Here is a 27021-nt window from a genome sequence, read left to right as displayed (position 1 = left end):
GGTCAGCACCCCGTGCTGCAGCCATTCAGAGCCCACACGGGGCTACCTGTGCCTGCTCTCCTTTGCCCCATGGGATGGCAGTGATGTGACCGAGGCAGGACAGCCCTGCGTGGGCTGGGAGTGGCTGCAGAAGGAAGCGCTGGCCACGAGGTGGAGGGAGGCCACTATTCCCCTGCGCTGAGCACTACCTTGTTTCCTGTGAGCGTGCACAGGAGTGGGGCTCTCCATCTGTACTACAGCGCTGGGGTGGGGGCACTGGGAGTGAACAGACGTGCAGGAGCTGGCAGCAGCCAGGCTGGAGTGCGGGGCCTGTGCCGGTGTCCCAGCACCAGCGGGGCAGCAGGAGCACAGGGTCCCGGCCAGCAGGGGCTCTGGAGTTGGGTCAGCTCTCCCCTTTCCCTGCTGGTGCAGCGCAGTCCTGCTCCAGAGACCCCTGCCAGCCTGTGCCCTGTGCTCCTACTGCCCTGCTCTGGGCCCCACCGGCACTGACCCCAGGACACCGGCACAGGCCCCACACTCCTGCTCGCTTCCACTCCCCTCCCCCCACCACCACCACCACCCCCGCTTTCCCACCTACCTGCCAGCCCCCAGCTGCATGGCTAGACGGTAGGGCTCAGCAGGAGCTGGCCCAGCCCCAAGGACCAGGGCGATCCCCACAGTCCTCCCTTGCCTCCCCCTGCCCCACTTCTCACCTGAATTTCCCGCACTGATGCAGCCACTAACACCAAGGTCCAAAGCCAAAAGTCCCTGTTTGGGGGACCAGCTTGGGGGGGCAGGGGCGGGGCTGGACAAACCCTGCTGTTGCAGGAGTCTGCCAGGGCTTCCCCTGGGTTCTACTGTCCGTGGCTCCTGCCATCTTTGACAGAAAACCAGGGGCAGATGAATATTAATTTCCTAAATTTTTTAGGGTTCCTGTGGGCCAGATAGAATGGCCTGACGAGCCGAATCTGGCCCCCGGGCCGTATTTTGCCCACCCCTGACTTAAGGCATGATTGACTGATTATTTATGCCTTAAATGTAATGTGTAGTGGCAGCCAGTGTGTTGTTTCATATGAAGTTGTTACCTTGGTTTTAAGAATATTCTTATACTCGTTTTTTTTATAGAAATTGCCAAATGTAATTTTTGTCAAAAGTGAAGGTAGTAACATTTCCTTCATCTTATAAAAAAGTTACTAATTGATAGGATACTTTACTTCCTCAAAGTCTAATGCTTAATTTTTTACTTTTGTTTAAATAAGCTGCATAACTATTTCGGTCCTAATGGAACTTGGATTTCCCAAATTTGAAATACACTTAATAAACAATGAATTAGCACAATAACTAGAATAGCTGTATGAGTGGATGAGTGTTGTTTATCCACTTAAAATTAGCACAAGCCTAAATGTTTGGATTAAAGATTTAGTAGGTTCCAACTCTCAAATATTGGAATGCAAATATTGGAATTCCCAAGGCCTTCCAGCTGTCATTTTTCATGAAGGAAAGAGATACCTACTTGTAGTATACTTTGGCCCGGGGGAAGACACACCATGGTTTCTTGACTTCTACTTACTATAGTTAATATTTCTGTAGCATTTGCAGTCCTAATATACTGTCAGCAGCCTATATTCCTAAAAAAAAGAAAACATGAACAAGCAACTGTCATTCCATTAGCTTTATTTATAAGATAATTGAAAAATGATATTGAATTCCTTCAAGAAGAATTTGGAATAGAACCCATAGTTTTGACATGGCAAAACTTAGTGTCAGTTTGTTGTGGTTCCTTTCTGAGTGTAAGTGCTAAACGTGTGCTTTGCTAGGCTGTCTCCACTGACTGCTCACTAGAATACATTTCCTTCCCAGAAAAGGTAGGTATAGACATTCAGGGAAGTCAGGAGGAAATGAAATTGGTTCAAAATGGCTGCCCAGGTCAGCACCAGGATGGCACCAGGACGAGAAGTTTAAATGAGGAGTCAGGAGCAGTGCAAAGGTGGTGCACACAGATGCACATGCACCCCCTGAGCATGGTGGTGCACCCCCTACAAAAAGGCACCGTACTGCAGGTGGCCCACAGTCCCCCACTGGCTGCCGCCAGGGGCTCACATCATTCATGTCAGGAGTTCATTTTGAACCCAGTTTAACCTTCTGCATGCCTGTACTTAGCCAAGTAGAATTGGACCAGGAATCCTGCTACCCAATATTTTACTAAAGTGGGGTGAATGGAGTATATGGCCATGTAATTAAAGACTTTATGATAAAGTCTTTAATTACAGTGGTCCACAGCAGGGGACCAGATGTGATAATCTTATAGATCCCTTCCGGTCCTTTCTATGATTCTGTGGTTCTACAGTGGCAGGGAAATTCATGTTGCATATGTAGCCTTCCTTCTGGCATTTCCTGCGTTTCCTTTTGTCACTCTTCATAACAGTGGGTATTTTTTGGTATGTTTTTATTTGCCAATAGTCACTTACAAGGTGAACTACATAACCAGGTCATTGATAATGAGTTTTGTGACCTTTCACCTTTAGGCCCCAGCTTGAATCCTACTGCATTCAATAAGCATTAATGTTTTTTTTCCTCACTAAAGAGATCCCTATTATCTCTCATGTGAGATGAGTTTGATTCCCTGAAAATTATACCAATCACTATGCTTCTGATCTAGCTGGCAGGTTCAAAAGAGTAATCGAGACCCGTACGAGCCATCAAAACTTCAGTACCGCTGTCTCACCTAAAGTCTCCCCTAATACTGGATCGGTTTGGATACTTATAGAAAGCTTGCCTTGCTGTTGTCCTGTAAAGAAAAGAGGACTTCGTTCACCAAGATTGACAGCTTTATGCTTCTCATAAGCACTACACCCCTGAAAGTTTTAATTCTGCATAGTTATACTTATGTGTATATTATTTGAGTATATTCTTATTCTTATTTACCATAACCTTCAAATGAAATTAACATGTCCTTGGTCACGATTTAGATGTGGTATCCATGCAATTTGTTTTGTTTTCTTTAATCTTGGCTGTTATACATTAGAAATTGCTTTGTTTTTCTGTCCGTGGTGGGTAGAGAGTTTGATTAGATCAGTGGTTCTCAATCTTTTATAAACTTGAGGCACACTTGGAAAATGGCAGTTCTTAGTTTTCACTCTTTTTTTGACTACAGAAAAATAGAGCAGGTTTTTTTGTTGCAAAGAGCTCAGATCACAGCTCTGGGTTTCTATTTGAAATCTAGGGGGTTTTCTTGTGAATTGTGTTTGTAAACCTAACAGTGCTAAAGCTACGTAGCATCTACAGCTCCCTTAAAAGGATTTCAGGGCACCCTTTGCATTGAAACCTTGTTTGAGAATCACTGCTATAGATTTGCAATCAAACCCAGCATAGTTAATTATTTACTTCTGCTGGAAATAGCATTCTGCTGTCTGTTTTCTTTAGAATCTCTATGGAAATTCATATGGAAATTCAAAAGAAACCAGGTAAACTGAACATAAATTTTAAATTTTATTTTTGCAATTACTGTATCTGGTACCTCCTTGTTTAGGGCAGCATATTCATAAATATAGCAAAACATGGTATTGGTTTTTGAAAATTTCTTCATAAGTAGAAAAACTTGACATTACTTGTGTTTTAAAGTTATGTTGTAGATTCTTAGGATTACAGTAGACATTAAAGGTATTACAGTTGATTCATTGATTTGTTTTGTTTCCCCTGAAGCAATAGGTTTATTTTACTTTAACTCCTGTACATTTGCTTGTATACTCGTCCTTTAAATTTATTTTTTTAATTTTTTTTTTTTACTTCCAGGATGGTGATGTTACTATTAAATAAACTGATGATCAACAATGCTTGGTTTTTAAAGTGTCATCTTTTTATTTTTCTCATAGAGCATATGCTGGTACAACACTCCGTTCAGGTTTTTCAGTAAAAGGAGTCTTCTTTGCTAAGTCCTTTTTCCCTAGACACAGACAAAGACAAATCTCCCAGTTGGATCATAGACAGACACAAGAGGGGCACCAGCCCACCAACTGTTAACGCAGGCTTAGTGAAGGGACACTTGGAGGGGCTGGATGTGTTTAAATCAGTGGGCCTGGATGAACTTCATCCAAGGGTGCTGAATGAATTGGCCAGTGTCATAGCAGAGCTGCTGGCATGGCTGTTCGAGCATTCGTGGTGCTCAGGTCAGGTCCCAGAGGACTGGAAAAGGGCCAGTGTGGTCCCTATTTTCAAGAAGGGGAGGTGGGAGGAACTGGGAAACTATAGGCCAGTTAGTGTCACCTCTGTCCTTGGGAAAACTCTGGAAAAAATCATTAAGGATCACATTTGTGAGAGCCCAACGGGAAATAATGCTGAAAGGAAATCGGCACAGGTTCATTACAGTTAGATCCTGCCTGACTAACCTTGTTTTTTTTTATGACCAGTTCACAAAATGCTTAGATGCAGGAGTCAAGATAGATGTCATCTACCTAGACTTTAAGAAGACCTTCAATACGGTATATCATTCTGTTCTCATAAATAAACTGACAGTCTGTGATATAGATGATTACACGGTCAGGTGGGTGGCAAATTGGTTTAGGGGTCACACCCAGAGAGTGGTCATGGATGGGTCAATATCAGCCTGGGAAGATGTGGGCAGTGGAGTCCCACAAGGCTCAATGCTTGGGCTGGTGCTATTCAGTGTCTTCATCAGTGACTTGGCCAAGGGCGTAGAGAGCACCATGTCCAAGTTCGCAGATGATACCAAATTATGGGGCAACATTAACACATCAGAGGGTAAGGAATGGAGCCAGGTGGATCTGGACAGGTTGGAAAAATGGTCAGAACGAAATAGGATACAATTCAGCAAAGTCAAGTGCAAAGTGCTGCACCTGGGCAAAAAGAACCACCACAACACACTTTCAGGCTGGGGGATGACTTCTCAGTAGCACAGCAGCAGAAAGGGATCTTGGAGTTATAGTTGACTCCAAGATGAACATGAGTCATCAATGTGGCAAAGTGATCAACTAGGCTAACCACACTTGATCATGCATTAGCAGATGCGTGACAAACAGGTCCAGGGAGGTGATGTTTCCCCTCTATGCGGCACTGGTCAGGCCACAGTTGGAGTACTGTGTCCAGTTTTCGGCACCACACTTCAAGAGGAATGTGGAGAATCTTGAGAGGGTTCAGAGGAGGGCCACTCATATGGTCAGAGGTCTGCAGGCAGGGAGAGACTCAAGGCCCTAGGAGGAGAGACTGAGGTACCTAGATCTCTTCAGCCTTCGCAAGAGGAGGCTGAGAGGTGATCTTGTGGCTGCCTATAAATTCATCAAGGGAGGGCAGCAGGGAATAGGAGATGCTTTATTTACTAGGGCACCCCCTGGAGTAACTAGAAACAATGGCCACCAGTTGACGGAGAGCAGATTTAGGTTGGACATTGGAAAGAACTTCACAGTAAGGGTTGCCAGAATCTGGAATGGGCTTCCAAGGGAGGTGGTGCTGTCCCCTACCCTGTGGGTCTTTAAGAGGAGACTGGACAAGCACCTAGCTGGGGTCATCTGACCCCAGAGCTCTTTCCTGCCCAGGGCAGGGGGCTGGACTTGAAGACCTACTGAGGTCTCTTCCAACCTTAACATCTATGCATCTAATTTTGACTTTATTCCCTTCCCATTAGTTATTGAGTTACCATTCCTATTACTTATTATATGCTGCCTTTTTAGTTTGGTACGTTTTCTTTTTATTGGGCCACATTGTCTGGCTTTTTAAAATAAAAATTGTCTTATTTAACTTCTTGAAATAGAATCTTTTTTTTACATTTTCATTGGCAATATAAGTAGCTGACACTTTGTGATAACTTAGAACCTTTAATTACTGAATGGAGATGGAATTCAGTTTTCTCATGTGTAAATTCTCAATAGTTTTTGTTTGCTTGTTGTATGCTTCAAGTGAAACCTGCAAGTATAGATTTTTTTGCATGAAAAATTATTGCTGTTTTATACAGTAAAATATACAAATCAGTCTCATCAGTTAGCTGATATCCTAGGTCTTCCCAACTCATTTGTTATGGTTGTGCAGTATAGAATTAAAAATCTACATTACAAAATATTGCATGCAAACAGAAATTAAAGAACTGTGGATGTTTTTTTAATCATGCAGATTCAGACAGTACTGTGGAAATTCAGTTGCTTGAGGATAACTGAGGCTGGCAGGCTTTTCTTGTTCTGTTTATTTAAAACAAATATTTTGTGAGGATTTTATGAAAAACCATTCTTAGGAAACAACAGGTAGAAATATTTCATGTAGGATGTTTATTTGACTGTTAACTACTTAGACAAGCAACTTAAAGCATTGCTGCTGAAAGAGTATAACATATGAAACCTAGCAAAGGGGAATAGAGGTAGGGCAGCAGCATCCAATAGCAGTACTGCTGTTACTGAGCTAATTCAATAGAACTTGTTATGAATGTTCAGTTTTAGTTCCATCTGTCTATTTATTTAGCTCTTTCTTGACCCGTGGAGGCTCTGTATAGATGGTGCATAGAGGACACAGATAGGACTCTTGTTACATGTATGGGCAGGTTGAGACATTTACGGTATAAATATAGGAATAAATATAAAGCCAAAAAGCCCTAAGGAAATTAAGGGCATAAGTCCAAGCAGCGCAAAGCAGCATAGGACAAATCCAGCCTGCAGCTCTGTCATCCAACCCGTGGGTCTGGAAATTTGGTGGCAGGACAGTGGGGACACCACTGCCCCACTGCCAAATTTTCAGAGCTGTGGGGAGTCCTGGGCCTGACTTTTAGGACTGGGCACTCAATCCCAGGACACAGGGCTGTTCAGGGGCAGCACCAAGCTCCACGGCCCAATGGTGCCAGGTGCTAGGGCCCAATCCCAGTGTGGGGGGCCGGAAGGGGGCAGTGCTGGGCCCCCAGAACCCAATCCCAGAATGCTGGGATGAGAGTGGTTAAGGCAAGGACCCAATCCCAACTCTCTGGGCTGGGAGGGGGACACCAAGTCCCCAGGGATCAATCCCAGTGCTCAGGGCAGGGAGTGGTTGGTGCCTGGCCCTAGGGCCTGATCCTGGCCTACGGGGATCAATCTGGCCCATAGACTGGCTGTGCCCTACTTATTTGGCCCTGAGCTACTGCTGCTCTGCGTCCAGCCCTGTGCCCCACCCTCCCCACCCCACCCCGGTCTGGCTCCACACACTCCTCCCCTTGCTGCCTCCCCCTCCCTGCTGGCTTTTGTTGGGGCCTGGGGGCGGCGAGGCCAGAGTGGGAGGGCAAGGCCAGCACTGTACCACCAGCACCTCATGCTGCCATCTCTAAGGAGCACAGCTGGAGTGGGGTGAGGCCAGCACTGGTTGTTTCAGTCAGCATTGTGATTGGCTCCTAAGACAACCAATCAGAGTGTGAATAAAGTGTTACAGAACAGACTAAGGCTTTTATTATATTAGAATTCTGCTGAAATCTTCATCAGTTTCACACGCACATACAGCAAGGCTCACTGTTTGCATGAGTACATAGACAGGATAGGAGAACTGTAAGCTGGTTGCAGTCCCCAATTTTATGTTGGGAACAGATTTTAGAGAGGTCACAAATATGCTTTTCTCCATTTATAATGTAACTTAATGAAAAGGCCCATCAGGGTGTACTTGTATGACAAAGTACGCTACATTGATACAGTAGACGCACATTCCATGAAACCGGAAGTTGTTTAATGACACCAGTGGTTTTCAAACTTCTTAAAGTTCATATAGCTGCTTCTGCTGTGGAACCCCTATCCCTGACTCTCTGGGCCTAACATGAGCTGACACAGAGCTAGGTGACTTTGCCAGGCAATGGCAGTGCACTGCCTCCTGGCCTGCTCTGCCATTAACCCCAATCTCTGCAGAGCCCCAGGGTTCTGTGGAGCACAGTGTGAAATACACTGAACTACACCATTGCATTAAATAACAGGGCCAAGTTACAAAATAGAAAAATTAAAGGGAACAGTTTAGACATCTCTAAACCCATGGACATCATCAATTACTCAGTTGGAGATGAAGTCCTCTGAGCAGTACACCTGGACTCTGTTTGACGGCTGCTAAATACAAAAACTATGCGTGTACATGATAAGCTAGAGATGCATCTCAGGTTACACAACAGTTAAAAGCATATGTTGATTGGCTACAATCCACAGGAAAATGGAAAACAAATGGCAGTTTTAAAAGATACTGGCATTCTTGGCTCTAGTTACTTTGTATAATGGAGTTCTATATTATAGGCAAGCAGTTGCTGAGTAAGGAAGAAAGCACTTCTATGATTCTCATCTCATTAAGGGGGAGGTTCTAATATAGAACTACTCAAACATAGTTGATCTGGGGTAGCTATTGGTATGTCTAATTTGTTTTTGAACTGTTAATTTTACACTAGAAGCTTTCACCTTTTACGCAGCCAGGCATTATTAGGATATTACTGAGAAAAAAAGGTTTATCCAGCTGGTATGAGTAGATGCAAAGAAACCACCATCCATTTAGTATGTGAGATCTGTTCACCATAAGAATCAAGATTATACTTCTACTAAGTTAACAAGAATAAAAATAGCTTATGTGGTAATTCAAAAATTAATTGCAAGACCAAATCTGAAATGGCACTGATGAAACAGGAATATGAGTTACTGGGAATACATTAATTATGTTATTACATGCATCTCTAGTGCGATGGAAAAACTTTATAGAGAACTGTGAATAACAGAGGGTCACTGAGGATAGTAGCAGACATCTGGATGTTGACCAGATAACCACATCTATTCCAATATGCAAGCTTTGAACAGAATGGGCACTTAGTGCAGTCAGGCTGGACATTATTAGGTAGGAAGAGTGCATACACTCTCAATTCCAAACTCTTATTAACCCATTCCTTTTTGGTGCTTCTATTCTGAACATACATCCTGTTATCCTCGTAAACTTAATAAATCCTTTTCAAACTAAGGCCCTATCAGAACCCTTGCATACTGTTTCTCATATAAAAATGCATAGTACCCCCATAAGAACTCGGGCATCCTACAGATCCAATCTCACCTTTTACTGAATGTGTCTAGAAACCTGATTTTCAGGGTAAATGTCAGTTCCTCAACCTCCTGCCTTTTTTGAGATCAGAGATCCCAAACACAGCCTTACTTTATCATTGTGTTCTAGCTGAGACTACAAAACACACGTGAAGGCAGAAGCCTATAGGATCTATATAGTTACCTGCACAGCCTTCCTGTACAAGTTAGAAAAGCACACAAACCTGTATGTGCAAATCTAGAAAAAACAGTTACTATGAGGTTAGCATTTTTTTTCTAGGAGACAGTTTTTGCTGTATGCCAGTGAATGTGGGGAGTGCAGCAGCATGGACTTGATCCAGTATAGTAAACTAGGGGTCGGCAACATATCTGGGCAAAGTTCCAAAAACACCCATGACCTCAATTTGTAAGATGGCATGCCAGGGGAGGATGGCAGGGGAGCCACAAGGGGCCTGATCCTTATTGTGGCAGTGCAGCCCTGGACCCCTCCCCACCAGCCATCCTGGAGCATGCATGCCACGCAAAATGCCTTCATGTGCCTACCCCCTTAGTAAACCAATGCAATTGACTTGAGTGGGCGTAGGATTAGGTTTTGCCAGTTCATTTTGATTCAGTCTTAGGCTTGTGGTTCCATGGTTGTGTAAATCTCCCCATAAACTCGTTTTCATTTTGAATTTGTTGGGAAGATTCATGAAGGCATTTCTATTCATATTAGTCTTTTTATTAAGGAAACTAAATTTGAATAAATATTTGACTAATATTAGTAGAGAATGAAGCAAGTCACATTGTACAGTAGTTCTCTGCTGTACAGTCATGAATTACTAAAGGAACAATCATGAATTACTTTCTCGTTCTTTCTATTGACACTTCTTGTACCTTCCAATTAACTGTGTAATTATTAATTTTGCTTTTCAGTTGATTATTTAGTAATTTTTTATTTCTGCTACTTGATGTCAACAGATTTAACCTTTTTTATCTTCTACTAATGTCAGTTATCTCTTTCATATTTTTTTTCTTCTGGAATCAATTAGTTCTACGTTTATATGATTTGACCTCCAAAATGGATTTTCAGAAAACTTCTGATATGTTGAGTATTGCAGCAGGTTTAATCATTGTTAAAATCATATACCATGGGCATCTTGTTCACACCCTAAGTTGTCTTAAAACATCCAACTTAGTTTATTTATAAAGATCCTATTTGACCTTAAACATGCTTCTAAAACTTAGCTTTTAAGGCCCTGCATTCTTTTGCACACCTCTGTGCTTATTACATGTTGATTTATTAGTACAGATTCAAAGTGACAGAGTATTAAAGAATAGTCCACGGGTATGAAATTCCCTGTCAGCAAATAAGCAGGTTTTGTTACCTCTTTAAAAGATTAAATACATAACGTTCAGTAGGATAACTAAATCCTATAGTACTTTTTCACACAGTATCCTAGAATGTTTCCCATAAAGAGATGCATTATATCCATGTTTTATACAGGATGTATAGCATGCATTGTTCTAGACAATAAAGAAACAATTTAAATGCATCTTTAGCACTATGATCCTATAAGATGGTTAAAATTAAACCAGTAAAACAAGCTCAGCTCAATTATTGTTTTAAATTTTAAGGGAACTTTTAATTTTCATCTTCAAAATACTGAAATGAGCTACAAGTCCAATTAAGATACAATATATAAATGTATGATCAGTGGTGTTCCAATCTGAATTCTGTTCAAGTGAAAAGAAAAAGTCCTGTTGACTTCAATGAGAATTAAATTAGGCACCAGTGGGCTGAAGCCTGGTGTTTAGAATCTTTGCGAGATTATAAAAATATCATCCCTAAACCTTCAGAGTATGTCATAACAGTATAGTACTGCCAACACCTTCAAACCACTGAGCAGAAGTCGGAAAGTGGTGAAGATCACTCACTCATTGTAATGGGGCAAAGATGGGTCAGAAAAAATATAGTAACATTATTCAATAAATGATTTGGAAGGTATAAAACATAATGAATAGCCCTTGTTTGGTGATTAGTTAAGGTATAAGTCCCTTCGCTTCATATCCCATATGAAGTCCAGTAGTTGCTGTATCCTTAGTGTTCCGCATTTTCGGTTTTTATTTTCAAAACCAAATTCTGGGAATTTTTCGGGGTTTATCTTCCAAACATAAAAACTGGGTTGAAATCAGGGTAAAAGAAAGGAAAAAAATTTGGTTTAAACGAGGGGGGGAAAAAAAAGAATTTTATACATATATACTTTTTGATATGGTAACAATTCATACACATGTTTAAACGGTTTCTACATTTATATTACAGCAAGAAATATTTGTACTCAGCAGAAGTACCGTCATCCTACTGTCATAACTCCCTACGGTATCCATGAGCAAAGATTTAAAAAAATTAAAATAAAGTCCAACTTTTGTCCAACAATATTTTTCTTGAGTTTTTTTTGTGTAAAAACTCAGATTTGCATAAGCTGATTTTGAATTGTTAGAAAAAGAATGGAGAACAATAAGGTTAGGCTAAACCATTTATTATACAAACATAATTTTTGTGTCCCATCAAAACTAACAATGTTCCCAGAAATCCTGGTTTGAATAGGCTTGTGTGGTTTTCTTAAGCGTATCCTCACTCATGTTGAGCCTCTTGCTCTCTTGGATGTAGTCCAGTTTTGAAAATAAGTGTTCTGCATCCACTGATTTGGGGGGGGGGGGGGTACACTCAGTGCTCGTCGTGCAACTTTACTAAAGTTGGGAAGTGTGTCTTGGTGGGTATTCCAAAAAGCCAGCACATCCAGTTCCACATTGTCAGGGATAGGCAGGTTCATGTAGGTAGTATTCCCTTTTAAGGTACAAGATTTCATCTTTGGTGGCAAATGGTTGAAACACTCTGGCATAGTGGTCATAGTCCGTTGCAAAATTCACCTTGAGGAAGGGGTTCAACACCTGGATGACGTTCCAAAAAGAATCTTCAGCGCTGAACACTTTGGGGTTCAAATTTCGTGTTGCAGTCGCCTGCCATTTTTCACAGAGATCAGTGCTAAAGTCTTAGAAAGCTTTTTTGGTTCTTTCATGTTCCAAGGTCGGAAGGATTTCAAGAAACAGTTGCGTTTATCTCACCGTATGTTTCTGTTGCAGCTTTTGTGTTCAGTTCAGGTGATATTTTGGTTGTCAGTATGCGGTGAACATCTGTATTAGAAAATGTTGTGTTGGCGGCAGCAGGGGAGAACTCTAGTGCTTTTTGCATTTCAGACAGCGAATCCAAGTTCTCAACAATGAACATGAGCTTGGTGTGCAGAATCTGTTGGTCAGTGAGATTATTTGCCTGTTTCTTCAGTTTCTGCTTTAGCACTTACAAACTCAGGGTGATCTAAAACATGCATTAGCATAGTCCATGCCTTATTTACATGACATGTAGCTGGGTAGAAACTCATCAACTGATGAGCCACAACAGGAGTAGGTAATCGTTAGTCAAGTTTGCAGTCGTCTCACACTTTATAAAACAAAGCCTTCAGCTTGTTTGCGTGCTTGAAAACAGCCCCACATCCAACAACAAAAGATTTCACATCTCTCATTTCTTCAATAGCTGTGGCTGATGATAGTGCAACATGAATTAAATGAGAGGGACAAGTAACTTGTAATAGCTCCGGTTTCTGATTGAGTTTTATCTCCCGTGAAAACTTAGCAATATAGGAGGCAGAATCCGTGTTAGTGGTGGCCACATTTTCCCAAGTCACTTGCTACATCTCGAACATGGCATTTACTGCTGCATGGACTCTTGGGGTGTCAGTAAATGGGATGAATATCACATCTGTACAAAACAATGCAGGTTTTTTGGCTTTGAAATCAAAAAATGAAAACAAAAGGCCTCATTTTCTCTGAGGTACTTATAAGTGAGGTTGTCTGCGTTAGGAAGAGTTTTTGCTGCTGGACAGTATTGTTGCCCAAAGTCACCAATCAGTCTCTCTACGAGAAATGGTGGTTGCCCAACAGTACGCACAAATTCATTAACACAGTTTTGTTGGATTCTCTCTTTTGTTAATGCCCTGTTAAAGGCTCCAGATATGGCCTGTTTATCCCTAATCTCACATTCTTCTTTCATTTTAACGTGTTACTTGCTTTCTACACGTTCTTTTATCCTGTCGGCACGAGAACTGACTTCAATGCTCCAGTACTTGCAGCAGAATGCATCCTCTTCACCTTCCTATTTACCCTTTTTGAAAACTTCTGAACACTGATTTTCACAGATACGTTCACATAAAGATTTGAGCTGTCTACCCATCTTTTACTTTTTTTCTGTGTATGTTTTTATTCAGCCCCACATTAAACGGAAGCATTAAACGCCTATTTAGGTCACATGAGCTAATCATGGCGCGATATTAACAGCTTAATCTGACTGGCTCTGTCGTGTGTCTGGAGTGAGTTTTAAATTTTAAAAATTGCTTCAGTGTTGCAATACAAAACCATCTATCAGGATGCCATTTCATAAAAATAAATACCCGGTAAAATATTAAGTGAACTGAAAAACAGGTGTAAAACTGTAAAAACTGAATAACTTCAATTAAAAAATCAGGTAATTTATTGGTGAAATTCAGTAAAAAAAATGAACATGTGGAACACTATCCTGTGCCCCTGAAGAAATGGTTTAAATCCGAAGTACTGGTATGTCCACTGGGGAAAAGACGAGAAGCAATGGGCTTTAAATTATATCAAGGGAGATTGAAGTTAGATATTAGGAAGAATATAGGGTATTTAAGTACTTGAAGGAGAGCTATAGACTCTTCATTGTTGGAAGTCTTTAAGTGCAAATTAGACAAATATTTGTCTGACTTAGTTTAGACTGAAATTCTGTTGCCTTGAACTGAGGGTTTGACTAGTGACCTTTTGAGGTTTCTTCTAGCAATAGGATTATAGGAAATTTTCAGTGTCTTGTGTCAATCAACAGTAAGTCATGTTGGTTAAGTACAGGGCACAGAATTCAAAGCTATAGTCAGGAAGTAGTTACATAACTACTCTGAGGTTTATGCAAGGCAGTTGTTATGTTACTTGCTCTGATCAAATTCCTTAAGGATATGTACACAAGCAACACTTAGACCAGTTTCATTATAGTTAAAACTTAAAGCAGACAGACATATAAGCCAGTTAAACCTGTTTTAAAGCTGCCTAGAATGGTTCAAAGTATACCTGGAAAATCAAGCACTCTTTTGAACCAGTTTAATGTTCTGTATGGATGCCAAATGTCGGTGACATGATTCTGGTCAGTCTTTCAAGCATCCCACACTTCTTTGCATTGCTCCTTTTCTCCCTGCCCTGATCCGCTTTTTGTTGGCACTTTTTTTTTTTATCAATGAACTCTCTTTAACTGTGTGGTCAGTAAAAACTATCTTTGTAACAACTAGCTGCATTCGCACTCCTTACTTGACTCTACTCTCAACATGACACTCCGGCCTCTGGGAACCCAAAAACCTGGGTCCAGACATTCCCTCCGTCCTGGGCATCCAAGTCAGGAAAGCATATTACAGAAATCAGTCAAGTATAGGTTACTAAACTTTATTTGAATTCATATGTAGGAGAGAATAGCGGTCAGAAAAGTAAAAAGGCCACAGGTCACTTACCTCTTGCAACTACCCAAAACGTAGATGCAAGCATTTATTTTCCTTTCCTGCCCCACCACCCTCACTCCCCAACTTGTTACTGAGAAGCATGTTGGTTGGGTGCTCACTCCTACTCCCTAGTATTGGAGGCACAGCACTTCACACACTTCTATACCAGGTCCCAATCAGTGACATTTGGGAACAGTTCATTTATTAAGTGTGCCCCTGCAACAACTGTGAACTGATTCTTAAACAGTGACATTTTGCAGCAGTTCAGTTGTTATATGTGTCTTCACTCTAAATAATATAGTATGACTTAACACTTTCAAACTATTATACAAATATTGAGCAATGAAATTTAATATATACAGTTTGGTTTTGTTTTTTGCTGAACTGTTAGTTACTTCTATGCTACAGAGTATACAGAATACACATAATATTTTCTTTGAATCTGGTAAATTTAGGTGCATTTGGGGGGTCAGATAAAGAGAGCAGAAAAATCAGAGTCCTGACCAGAACAATTGAATGAACCCATCTTAAGAGTCCTGTTAAGAAGTTCAACTGCTGACTGTATCTACTGCTACACACAGTGACTAAATTTGGTTCTACCTCAGGAGTATTGCGAGTTGAGCATAATCCAACAGATCCTGGTTATAATAAACGTCATGTAAGCATTTCAAGAACTGTGCAGGAAGGAATAACAATAATTGAGAAGTTATATAATAACAATAATAATATAATATAAAATATATAATAAATATTTTAATATAATATAAAATATATAATAATTTAAATAACCAAAAGTAAGAAACAATGGGACAAAAACATTTCTAAACTATGACATCTTACTATTTGAAGACACAAGAGAAAATATTCTTAAGCAAAAAGATATAATAAGTTGCCTCTCTTCTGCTAAGGTACACAGTGTCTTTTTTATAACAGATTCTCACTAATATCCACTTTGCCATTGATTTTACTACTTTCATTTTTATTATACTAAATTATTTATTCATGTATTATTTCTATTATGGTAGTTCACAGAAGCCCAATCCAGGGATTGAGGGACTCGACTGTGCTAGGTGCTGTATAGACAAATGGAAAAAAAATTCCCTAGAGAGCTTATCATGGTGTCACAAAGGATTCAGTATATGGATAAGACAGACAAATGCGCCTACATGATAATATGATAATCAAACATAAAAGAGAGAAATCTCAGCTCATTGCTTGCTTCTAATTCCAGGCATTAAACCTTGTATACGTTGTCTCTTTGTGAAATGCCAAAAATATTGTGCTAGTGCTTTTCTCAGATTTAGAAACTTTATTCTTTAGCATAATGAAATGTGTGCACCTGAAAAATACAAAAATGAGATTTTTTTTTTCTTAAATGTAATATAGTTTAGAACACAATAAATATTTTTTCTGTCCTGTAGAGATAACCAGTGCAAAGTATTTGGGAAAATGTTCCTAATGAGTGAAGAGAGAAATGTAGAGAGAATTTTTGAAGAGAGAGAACTTTTATAGGTAGCCTGAAATTTATAGGCTAGGTACAGAAGTTACACATAAACCAGTTTAACTGATCAGAAACAGGTTTATATCTATAACAGAACATAAATTCAGTGAATATAAACCAGTTTCAAAATGGCCGAAACTGGTTTAAGCTAAACCTGGTTGAATATAGTATGAGACTTAACTGATTTGGGTTAAACCACTTTATGGAACTTCTGTCCAACACCCCTTCCTGGTTTAAGTTAAATCAAAGTCTCCCAGCATGCTTTTCAGCCCTGGGATGGGCTGTCTGCTCCAGCCGGGCTGGATCCACCCCTCTCCTCCCTAGCCGGAGATTTAGCTGGCTAAGAAGGAGGGTGGGAACTGCAGGCACAGCAGAGTCTACCTGGCTTCCTCCTCACCCCCTCTCCCCACGTTTGCTGCTCAAGCAGGCATCCCGCCCCCACCCCCCTTCCTCCCCTCTCCCACAGCATGGACCTCAGCAGCACAGACCCCAGCTGGCATCTGGTCATGGTCATGCCACCCCCATGCTAACTAATGCTGAGAGGTGTCTATGTGTGTGTGTCTCCAATTTCACTGGAATAAAGGCAGACAGAACGGTATCTGCTTAGAGCTTTTTGGAATCAGTAGGTCAGCTGGTAATGTCCCTCTGTTCTTTGTTACAAATGCCTTGGAAAAAGCTGGGGGGGCGGGGGGGTTGTTTTCTTGATGGGCTGATAAGTTTTGTGCTCTGATAACCTCCCTGCTGGCTGCTGGGTTGCTTCAAAGCCCGCAGTCTGACAGTGTTCAAGAGAGGACAGAGAGGCATATGAGAAATGACCTGGTCTGCAATGCATGAGACCTTTAAGTGCCACCAGTTTGCTGCTGACAGTATGAAGAAGCAGGGAGAGGGAGATTGAAAAGCTCAGTATCATCAACAGATGCATGCACTCCACACAAGCAGTCCTCCCTCCCCCTCACCCCCCGCCCACTAGGTACACTCCAGCTGGGGACTATGCAGGCCAGTTTGGGGGTTTAAACCCCTCCCTATTCTTAACATCCTGCTGGAGCCTGGCCACACACCCCCCGCCTCAGCTCAGCATTGTGGAAGGGAGGGGAGGGCTGTCTCTAGCTCCTCCAGCTTCTAGCCTAAGCCACTGCAGACATGTGCCCACATTTCCTGAATCAAAATGAATGTCTGTCCACTTGCAAATTCGTTCAATCTGCACGTTAGACTAACCTGCAAAGATTGAACCAATTCAGGCTCAGGCTTTTTGAATGTCTGTCCCTACCCATAAAGATCTATAAGTTGTAGGGTTAATAGGAAGTAAAAATATTTTTAATTAATCTGCCCTTTATATAGCATTTAAATATGGTCTATCTGATGTATGCCAAAAATTAGACAACAATTTATATAAACAGGATGCCTGTATTGTATGATATTACTGTCCTTTATATAATTTTTTAACTCTTTTTTGAGTTTTATATTTGACAGCACAAATAAACTGTCAAATCCAGGAGAAAAAAACAAGTCATAATACAGGACTGCTGACCCTAATGCAAAAGCTTCTAATGAGAAGTAATAATAAAAACAAAACCACAATTTAAAGATTATAGTTCTCTTGCCAGAACCTTTAAGAGAGGAGAAGGGACATAGTCCCCCAGTGATATTGAAAAACATCATCTTTTTGTAAGGAAAAAGATGGCTTTGTGTTAAATATTAAGGTAAGTATCTTTGACTATCTGGAATCCTCAACTGGAATTATTTTGTCAGTAGTTGACACTGCAGCTAAAATGTGATCTGATGCAGTTTCTTGGTTTGGTAAGTGGATTGAACCCTGCATTCTTCCTTTGAGGTATTCATCATTCCAAGTTTGTTCACTTCCAAGTACATATTGTACATCATGGCCGTGGGTACATATATATTTTACACTATTGTTAGTCATGTTTTGGCATTGGTTCAACATAATTCTGTGTTCATTAGAATGTTTCCTGTATTCTACTGTATTCACAACTTATTCTAGTGACTGATGATATAACTTGGCTATGATACCTTTTTAAAATAAAATACTTTTTAGAGGATGAACATGAAAATAAACTTGTAGCCAGTTGCAGTAGTTTACAGGATAACCTTAGAGAAGAATAGCATAAATCATATTTATATTATTCTTCAAACAAATAACAACTTCCAAAAATATAAGGAAAATCAGTATAATCCATGACCAACCGTTTTTGTTTATTATGTCTGCTTACATCAGTCAAATGTATTTCCATATTAAATTAAAGCTTAGTGAAGTACAAAAGTAGATTTCATTTTTTTTTATTTTAACCCAAGAAATAAAGGGAGGTACCACCAAAACTATGTAAAACAATTGGTAGAAATAAATTCCTAGTTTCATGTACAATTTATTACAGAAAGTAGAATTTTTTTTAAATCAAAAGAAATGGCAATGTATAGTTTTTTGAAAGAACCTTTAATGCTCACAACCTTAGAAGCCAAGTCTCAGTAACATCTTCAAAATATAAAGAGTAAACCCCAAGTGTTGCTGCTTTTATGCAGCATAAAGTCAGATGCTTATCATAACAACCAACAATTAGAGAAGGGAAGTGCTATAATAGTTGCAGTTTCATAGTGCTTTCTTCTTTATTGTCTTAACTTGCATATGTATTCACGTGACTAATGTCTGTATTACTCTTTGGAACCAACTTATTTGTCACTACCATATGTTCATTCTGTTTTTGAGCTTCTGGGTAAATATTGCCCGTGTGCAATTTCTGAGCAGTAACCTGTATCTTATCAAAATCAAGATTTTTTTTTTAGAAAATGAAAGTCTGTTTGCAGTCACAAACCGTATTATCATAACTTGTCACTTTCTTCCTAAAAGGATCAAGTTAGTATTTTAAAGAGACTTACTTTATTGACTAAATTTATGTCAGTCTCTGATTTCCTCTATTTGTGTATATAATTTTGTTCTACGGATGCATAAAGAAGCAAGGGGAAATACTATAGTGTTGCCTCCCCTCTCCCCCCTTTCCCTGAAGTTAAGGCCTAACATTTAACAACTTTGCCAGATACAATAGGAATTTGTGCATTACTGTAATTACTATAACTTTTTTTATGCTCACCTTTACATTAGATTTGGTTTTTAAATTTAATTTGATTCTTAATTCATGTTCTCATCTAATGTATTGTGGTGTTCATCCACTCATATAACTCATAGCAAAAATGACCAATGGCAGATTAAAGTAATGGTAAATTTAGCAAAGGACAGAATTGAGCATTTGTTTTTTTTCAATATCCTTTACTTAGGCTTTTTGAAGTCCCATGGAATGTTGGCACTTCAGTTTCTCTGAATGGTGTCATATACCTCGAGTTTAGGGTCAGAGATGTCAGCTCCTGTTATTAATATATTAGAAGAGTGTATTCCCAACAGCCATATGATTAGTTAGCTACCCAAATGAATTTTTTATAAGTGCATAGATCCTAGACAATTTAAATTAGAATGACCACAACCTTTTTGGTATTCTAGGTAGCTGAATATTCTTTGTTAGACAATGGACTGGCATCTCAATGTTCTGTTAAAAACCAAAGAAGAAAGTTTAAATAATGTATCAATATTTAGGAACTTCTTAAAGTCCAAGTTCCATCAAGTGCAAGCTGGGATTCTTAGTTTCCAGGCCCATTACTGCAGACAAAGGAATAGACACCTGGCTCTAGCTTGCGCAATCGTCAAAGATTAAAGCTCTGTAGCAGAGAACTCGTAAGCCCTGGGTGGGGTTTTGTGTTTCAAAAGCATAGACATACCTGGAAAGATCATGGAGCCAAGTCCTTAAAAATCCATTGTGAAGCACCTAGAGAAGAACAAGGTGCTGTGTAGAACAGCCAGTACAGATTCACTGAGAGAGAGTCATTCCTGACCAACCTCATTTCCTTCTGTGGTAAAGATGGCAGGTTTTGTGGATGGGGAAAGAGCAGTGGATATGATGAACCTTGACTTGAGCAAGGGTTTTGATGCTGTTTCCTATAACGTGATTAGCAAGCTAAGGAAATAAAGACTAGATGAAAGTATTGTAAAGGGAATGCATAGCTGGTTGGATCATCATCAAGGATCCTATTTATCTGTGCTAAAAAATTGCAAATTCTCTGATAAAAATCCCAAAATTGGTGATTAAATTGAAACACCTATATATATATATATATATATCAACTATACGCACTCGGCAAAAAAAAAAAAGTAACAATTTAAATAGTGCAGGCGACTCCACCTGCCATTCCACTCAATGAGTTTCCGCCTCTCATAGTGTGAGCATCTCGCCACGCTGAGTGGCCCCTCATACAACATAGCCCCTAAACACAAGCCAACTACTTCTTGCGTACGGCGGCGTACGCCCGGTGGAAGGGGGGTGTAATCTCCAAAGAGGAGTATACCTCCTCTGCTCGGGCCTGCAGGCGGGCTGTTAGGAAGGCCAAGGCGGAGATAGAGCTCGGATTAGCGTCCAGGATTAAGGATAACAAAAAGTCCTTTTTCAAATATATTGGGAGGATGAAGAAGGCGCCGGGTAATGTGGGGCCCCTGCAGGATATGCGGGGCAATCTGGTGGTTGCGTCAGAGGATAAAGCGGACCTCTTTAACCAATTCTTCACCTCCGTTTTCTTGTGCAGGGACCGGGACTTCCCTGCTGTGATAGAAGCCGGACGCGAGGGGATCGCCTTCAGACCTCAGGTTGGGGAGGACCGGGTTAGAGAGCTTCTGGAGGGGCTGGACGCGTTCAAGTCAGCGGGTCCGGATGCTCTCCACCCCAGGGTGCTGAGGGAGCTGGCTGGGGTTATTGCAGGGCCCCTGGCACGGCTCTACGAGCGATCGTGGTGCTTGGGCCAGGTGCCAGACGATTGGAAGGTAGCTAATGTGGTCCCCATCTTCAAAAAAGGGAAAAGGGAGGACCCGGGCAATTATAGGCCCGTCAGTCTTACCTCAATCCTGGGGAAGCTCTTTGAGAAGATCATCAAGGAGCACATTTGTGATGGGCCGGCATCCGAGATGATGCTCAGGGGCAATCAGCATGGATTTATTAGGGGGAGATCATGTCAGACCAACCTGATTGCCTTTTATGATCAGGTCACAAAGGCCATGGATGCAGGTGTCGCGGTGGATGTAGTCTTTCTGGACTTCAGCAAGGCCTTTGACACCGTCTCTCACCCCATCCTAATTAATAAACTAGGCGACTGTGGCATAGATGCCTACACAGTCAGATGGATTGCAGATTGGCTGAAGGGTCGCACTCAGAGGGTGGTGGTGGATGGATCATACTCGACTTGGGGGGAGGTGGGTAGTGGAGTCCCCCAGGGCTCGGTCCTGGGGCCTGCGCTGTTCAATTTCTTCATCAGCGATCTTGATGTTGGGGTGGAAAGCAACCTGTTTAAATTCGCTGATGACACCAAAATTTGGGGGGAGGTGAGCACGCTAGCAGGGAGAGAGAGATTGCAGAAGGATCTGGATAGGTTACAGGGGTGGGCAAACAGGAACAGGATGTGTTTCAATACGGACAAGTGCAGGGTGCTGCACTTGGGTAGTAGGAACCAGCAGCACACTTATACGATGGGGAACTCCCTACTTGAGAGCACGGAGGCGGAAAGGGATCTTGGTGTCATTATTGACTCCAAGATGAACATGGGCCGACAATGCGAGGTCATGGTTGGCAGGGCTAACCGGACCTTGTCGTGCATCCACAGGTGCATCTCGAGTAGAGCCAGGGAGGTGATCCTCCCCCTCTATGCGACACTGGTCAGGCCGCAGCTGGAGTATTGTGTCCAGTTCTGTGCGCCCCATTTCAGGAGGGATGTGGACAACATGGAGAGGGTCCAGAGGAGGGCCACCCGCATGATCCGGGGACAACAGGGCAGACCCTACAGTGAGAGACTGCGGGACTTGAACCTATTCAGCCTCCACAAGAGAAGGCTGAGGGGGGACCTGGTGACCGTCTATAAACTCACTAGGGGGAACCAGAAGGGTTTGGGGGAGATGCTGTTTCCCCTAGCCCCCGCTGGCATAACAAGGAGTAATGGGCACAAGTTGATGGAGAGGAGGTACAGATTGGACATCCGAAAAAACTACTTCACAGTTAGGGCGGCTAGGAGCTGGAACCAACTTCCAAGGGAGGTGGTGCTGGCCCCTACCCTGGGGGTCTTTAAGAAGAGGCTGGATGCCTACCTGGCTGGACTCATTTGAGTCCCGTTTTTGTTTTTAGGGTTTTTTGTTGTTCTCCCGCCCTGGCGGGGGGTCGGGCTAGAAGATCTATTAGGTCCCTTCCGACCCTAAAACTATGAAACTATGAAACTATCTGGGGCTCAACCGAAGAAACAGCGATCCGTTCCAACGCTGGCGGAAAAACTGGTTGTGTTGGACTTATTGAGAGACGGTATGTCAGTCTCCAACGCGGCGCGTAAATATGGCCGCAATGAATCTAGCATCCATGCCATCAAGATTCGAGAGAGAGAAATTCTTCAAGCCGTGGCATCAAGTGCTCCAGTAACTGCTAAGGTGATGAGCCAAGTGCATGATAAGACTTTAGTGAAGACTGAAAAGGCATTAAACTTATGGCTGGAAGACATGAACTGTAAACGTATGCCTATTGATGGCAACACGTTGCGAGAAAAGGCTCTTAGCCTCTACTTGCTGTCCATCACCCAAGCCTGGTCCATTGTCTCCTGGATCGACATCAAGCCCTGATGATCCCCCAGTATGGGTGATTTAAGGGATTTTTGACTATACACGATTTTCGCCTTACACACTGACTTCAGAACCTAACCCCTGCGTAAGATGCAACACACCTGTATGTATATACCTGTGTACCTATACGTACATAGGTGTGTATATATAGGTATCAATTGAACACAATGTTTTATTGATATATTTACATTTTAAGGCAGTTTGGAAGCCTACCAGTGCCTCAGTAACTATAATAAAATAAATTCTAAATACCTATACATTTTGGTATTTGATTCTGGGTTTTTTACCATGGAAAATCAGAGCTCTCCCTGCCGCCTTATCTCTCAGAATTCAGGTCCAGGCCCCTCTCACTCCCAAGGCACTCTAGGGGATCCCCTATTCCTTGCAGTACTGTTGGAGGGGGTACCCAGCTGCCAGGGCTATAGGTCCACAGCCCCCTGCCATCTACAGGAGCACCCGAGCCCCAGCTGCTGCCCGTGGGGCTGGTGCAGCTTCCCTTCCCTCACGTGTGGCACGGCTGGAGTGGAGCCCATGGGGGGCAGGGTGTGGGCTGCCTGCCGTAGGTTTGGGTTGTGGGGGCCAGCTCCCCACTGCTGCATGCACTTCCAGGCAGGCATAGGGACCTGTGACCCCAGATCTGCACACAAGGTGGGGGCAGGGGCGGGCTGTCTGCTGCAGGCTTGTGCTCCCCACCCTTTTGCCCTCCCCCAGGGCCTTTGCAACCCACTGGGTGGGACCCAGCACAGCAGGGCAGAGTGGGGCTGGGTGGGGAAGCTCCTTGCTGCTTCGAGCTCAATACCACTCGGGCAAGGTGCCTCCTGCCCACCCTGCAGCACCAAGGAGCACAACCCTGTGCCACTGTCCCTGCTGCTGCCAGGCAGGCAGGGAATGCCTCACCAGGGTGATGCAGGACTTGCAGCTGCAATTAGCTTCCTTGCCCAGGCTCACTCTGCCCTGCCACACTAGGTCCCATCCACTGGGCTGTGGAGGCCCTGTGGGAGGGCAGCAGGGCAGGGAGCCTGAGCCTGCAGCAGGCAGCTCACCCCACCCCACTCACAGATCTGGGGGGAACAGGTCCCCTCTGCCCTCCCCCAGGAGTGTACACAGCAGCGGGGAGCCAGCCCCAGCCCCCACTCCAGATGAGCTACCCGCAGCCTTCTCCAGTCCTCATCAGGTCCCTGCAGCTGCACATTCCAGCCTGGGGCCCCAAGCCACACGGACCACCTGACTAGGCAGCAATCCCATTCCCAGCCCTAGCCCTGCCCAAATTAGTCCCTCCCCTATGGGGGCCTCAATCCTCCTCAGCCCCTACCAAGCTTTTCTGTGGGAGCTGCTCTCCAGGCTGCCTGGCAGCCGCATACATATACATGCACATGGCACCCCCTGCCTGACTGCCTTCCTCCTGCTCCCCTCAGCCCTTTGCAGGCTGGAACTCTGCCAGCCTGTAGAGAGCTTTTTGCAAAAGTGCCAAAATCTGTGTTTCTCTGTTAAAATGAGAATTGTGCGTTTTTCTCTATTAAAGAGGCAAATCCTCATTTTTCTCCATTTTTATAATCAGACAGATAATGAGCCACGGAGTCAATTGACTTCCTCGGCACCATCTGACTAGATATGTTGCTGCCACTGCTAGGAAGTTGATTTTCAACTTTGGGTCAAGCAGGAATCAAAATGGTGTGCAAGTGCATCCCCGCACCCCACCCCCCAATCCTCCCTTGGTTGTATGAGACAGGGCTAGGAGCAGTGGCCTCTAGCTGCAGTAGAGGAAGTTTAGATTGGACAGAAGGAGGAACTTTCTTCTTATGAGGCTACTATGAACAGGTCACCTAGAGAGGTTGTTGAATCTGCATCCCTGGGAATTTTCAAAAGCAGGTTGGACAGACAATTAGCTGGCATGGTTTAGTCAGGGTTGAGTAGGGGGTGTGGACTAGATGGCCTTGTGAGGTACTTTCCAGGCCTACTTTCCTATGATCCCATGGTATCTTCATGAAATGCATCTGTCCCAAAATCTGGATTTGGCAATGAAAATCTGTTTCATATGAAAACTTCTGCCTAGTTCTAGGCTGCCGTTCATGTTCGTCTCTCACACTCGGATCATAAACCTAGCCAAGCTTCTTTCACAAGAGGAAATTAGCCTGACTGCTTTTGTTTTTTAGTCAACCTGAGTACCTGTGTAGGTTTTATGTAATATGCTCACAAATTGTTGACATCCATGAATAATGTTTTACTTCACAAATGTAGCAACCTGTATTACTTATCTCCCTTTTGCAGGTATCAGACTTGTTTTGTTTCATCTTCTCCTCTGCTCTTCAGTTCTCTTAAGTTTTGCCCTATGCTTTTTGTCCAAATCCTTAAGCAACTTTTTATGTTCAGCCCCATCATACTTTGTTCCACACAATGTGTATTTTTGAAAAACCCAAAGAATCCCCTCTTCCTCCCAAAAAATAAACCACCACCAGCCTCCCTACTGGTTTCCCCCTCCAAAGAACTTAGTTTTCCAAGTTTTTTTTTTTTACACTCTTTTCATGTATTCTAATTTGGTATTTCTGAGTAACAGCATCTCTTAGTCTCTTTTGTTTTCAATGAAGTTTGAAGGTGTTTGTACTGTGGGCTTTTTATATCCACTTAAATGCACAGGGATCTCATTAAACAAACTCACAGTATAAAGCCATGGCCTTTGTGCTGTGGAGTGGTTTGTCAGACACTTGTCTCACACATTCTAAAACACAGGTATTAGATAACTTTAAGTGATTTGAAGCCTGTAAAGTTGATTTATTATAATAGATGTTTTATTACAGGAAGAAGAGGTGTCACCGTGATAAAATAGACAAGAAAGAAAACAAGGAGGCCTTTCTCAGCATTATAACACTAATTCTTTCTAAGGGTCCAGTAAACCACCAAAGGTTGGTGGATTTTTTCCACCAGCTTGCCTAAATTGAGGTAAGCAAATTCTCTTTCTTCTCCCTACTTTGTATAGATCCTTGTGTGCTAATGCTGGGGGAGTCTAGAGGCATTGTGAAGTTAGTCTAAGAATATTAGACATCAGTACTGAGTGCCTCAGATAATCCAGATGGGGAGATATTAAATATGTTCATATTTTTCCTTTCTTGGGTCTCCCATGTAACACTGCATTGAGGTTTTACTAATATTATTCCAAACTGCAAACCTTGGAAAGTGAAGCCAACCTACAGCCATAAAGTTCCTTTGATTATAGTATTGTTTAAAAACTTAACTGTGTTAAGTATTCTCATTTTATATTACTATATACTTATTATTATTAATAATCAATATTTTATTAAACAAGAGTAGAACTATTTTTCTATGGAGACTGTAGAATTGCACCAAATACGAACTACATCAAGCCTATAACTTGTAAATCATAACTTTTAGATGCCATTTTCAAACAGCAGAATTCTGGTGGAATAGTATGAAGACCAACTGACAAGCAATAAGTTATTTATGGGTTGGATTAAAAAAAAAGGTGCAAAAGACCAAGTTTTAAGATGATTTGCTGAATGGAGCTCTTTTTTTTTATACTCATTTGGACCAGAAACACCTCATTTTAAAGTTATTGCATTCCTTTTTATTCTACTTGAATTAGTTTTTGGTTGTCTTTCATTCAGTTTTATAAAAAATATATTGTGCTGTATCTTTCATTAGTCATACTCAGTGATAAATACTACGTGAATGTAAATGGAATAGCATAATAGGGTTGTGCAAAGCTTTGGTAGCCAATTCGATTAGGAGGAGATTCGGCATGATTTGAGGACCAAATCTCCAAATCAAATTGGGAGACCAGTTAAAAGCTCCAAATCGGTTCACAGTCTCCGAATCAATTCAGAAGAGCTTCAGAAAAGATTTGGCCAATTCAGAGATTCAGCCACAGACTAAACAGGCAGCTGACAGCTGCCTCCAGCTGCTAAGTCTGTTGGGGTTGGGGAAGGGGGAGATTTCGGCATGATTTGAGGACCAAATCTCCAAATCAAATTGGGAGACCAGTTAAAAGCTCCAAATCGGTTCACAGTCTCCGAATCAATTCAGAAGAGCTTCAGAAAAGATTTGGCCAATTCAGAGATTCAGCCACAGACTAAACAGGCAGCTGACAGCTGCCTCCAGCTGCTAAGTCTGTTGGGGTTGGGGAAGGGGGAGATGGAAGGAGCATGGGGGAGGGAGGGATTGGGGCTGGGGCTGAGACAAGCTGCCCAGCTGGGACAGGGGCACACAGGACTTGGGGGAGAGGGG

The 27021-nt window shown here is 42.3% G+C and overlaps 1 protein-coding gene across 9 annotated transcripts in view; it reads left to right on the top strand.

Annotated features, from left to right (window-relative positions):
• LOC102368983 (methyl-CpG-binding domain protein 5) overlaps window positions 1-27021 on the top strand; it is a 235939-nt gene that overhangs the window by 138683 nt on the left and 70235 nt on the right. For 8 of the 9 annotated variants that reach the window (XM_025216384.1, XM_025216383.1, XM_025216377.1 and 5 more), the window contains one exon: window positions 25578-25719. The gene's annotated coding sequence lies outside the window, so the exon portion shown is untranslated. Of the gene's footprint in view, window positions 1-22505; window positions 22594-25577; window positions 25720-27021 lie in introns of those variants that run through there. The other variant, XM_025216386.1, reaches the window with a different exon arrangement.

This window comes from Alligator sinensis, unplaced genomic scaffold (assembly GCF_000455745.1).
Source record: "Alligator sinensis unplaced genomic scaffold, ASM45574v1 scaffold1048_1, whole genome shotgun sequence".
In the NCBI taxonomy this organism is placed as follows: domain Eukaryota; kingdom Metazoa; phylum Chordata; order Crocodylia; family Alligatoridae; genus Alligator; species Alligator sinensis.
The sequence above is the reverse complement of the archived record's forward strand: the minus strand, read 5'-3'. Positions and strand labels throughout refer to the sequence as shown.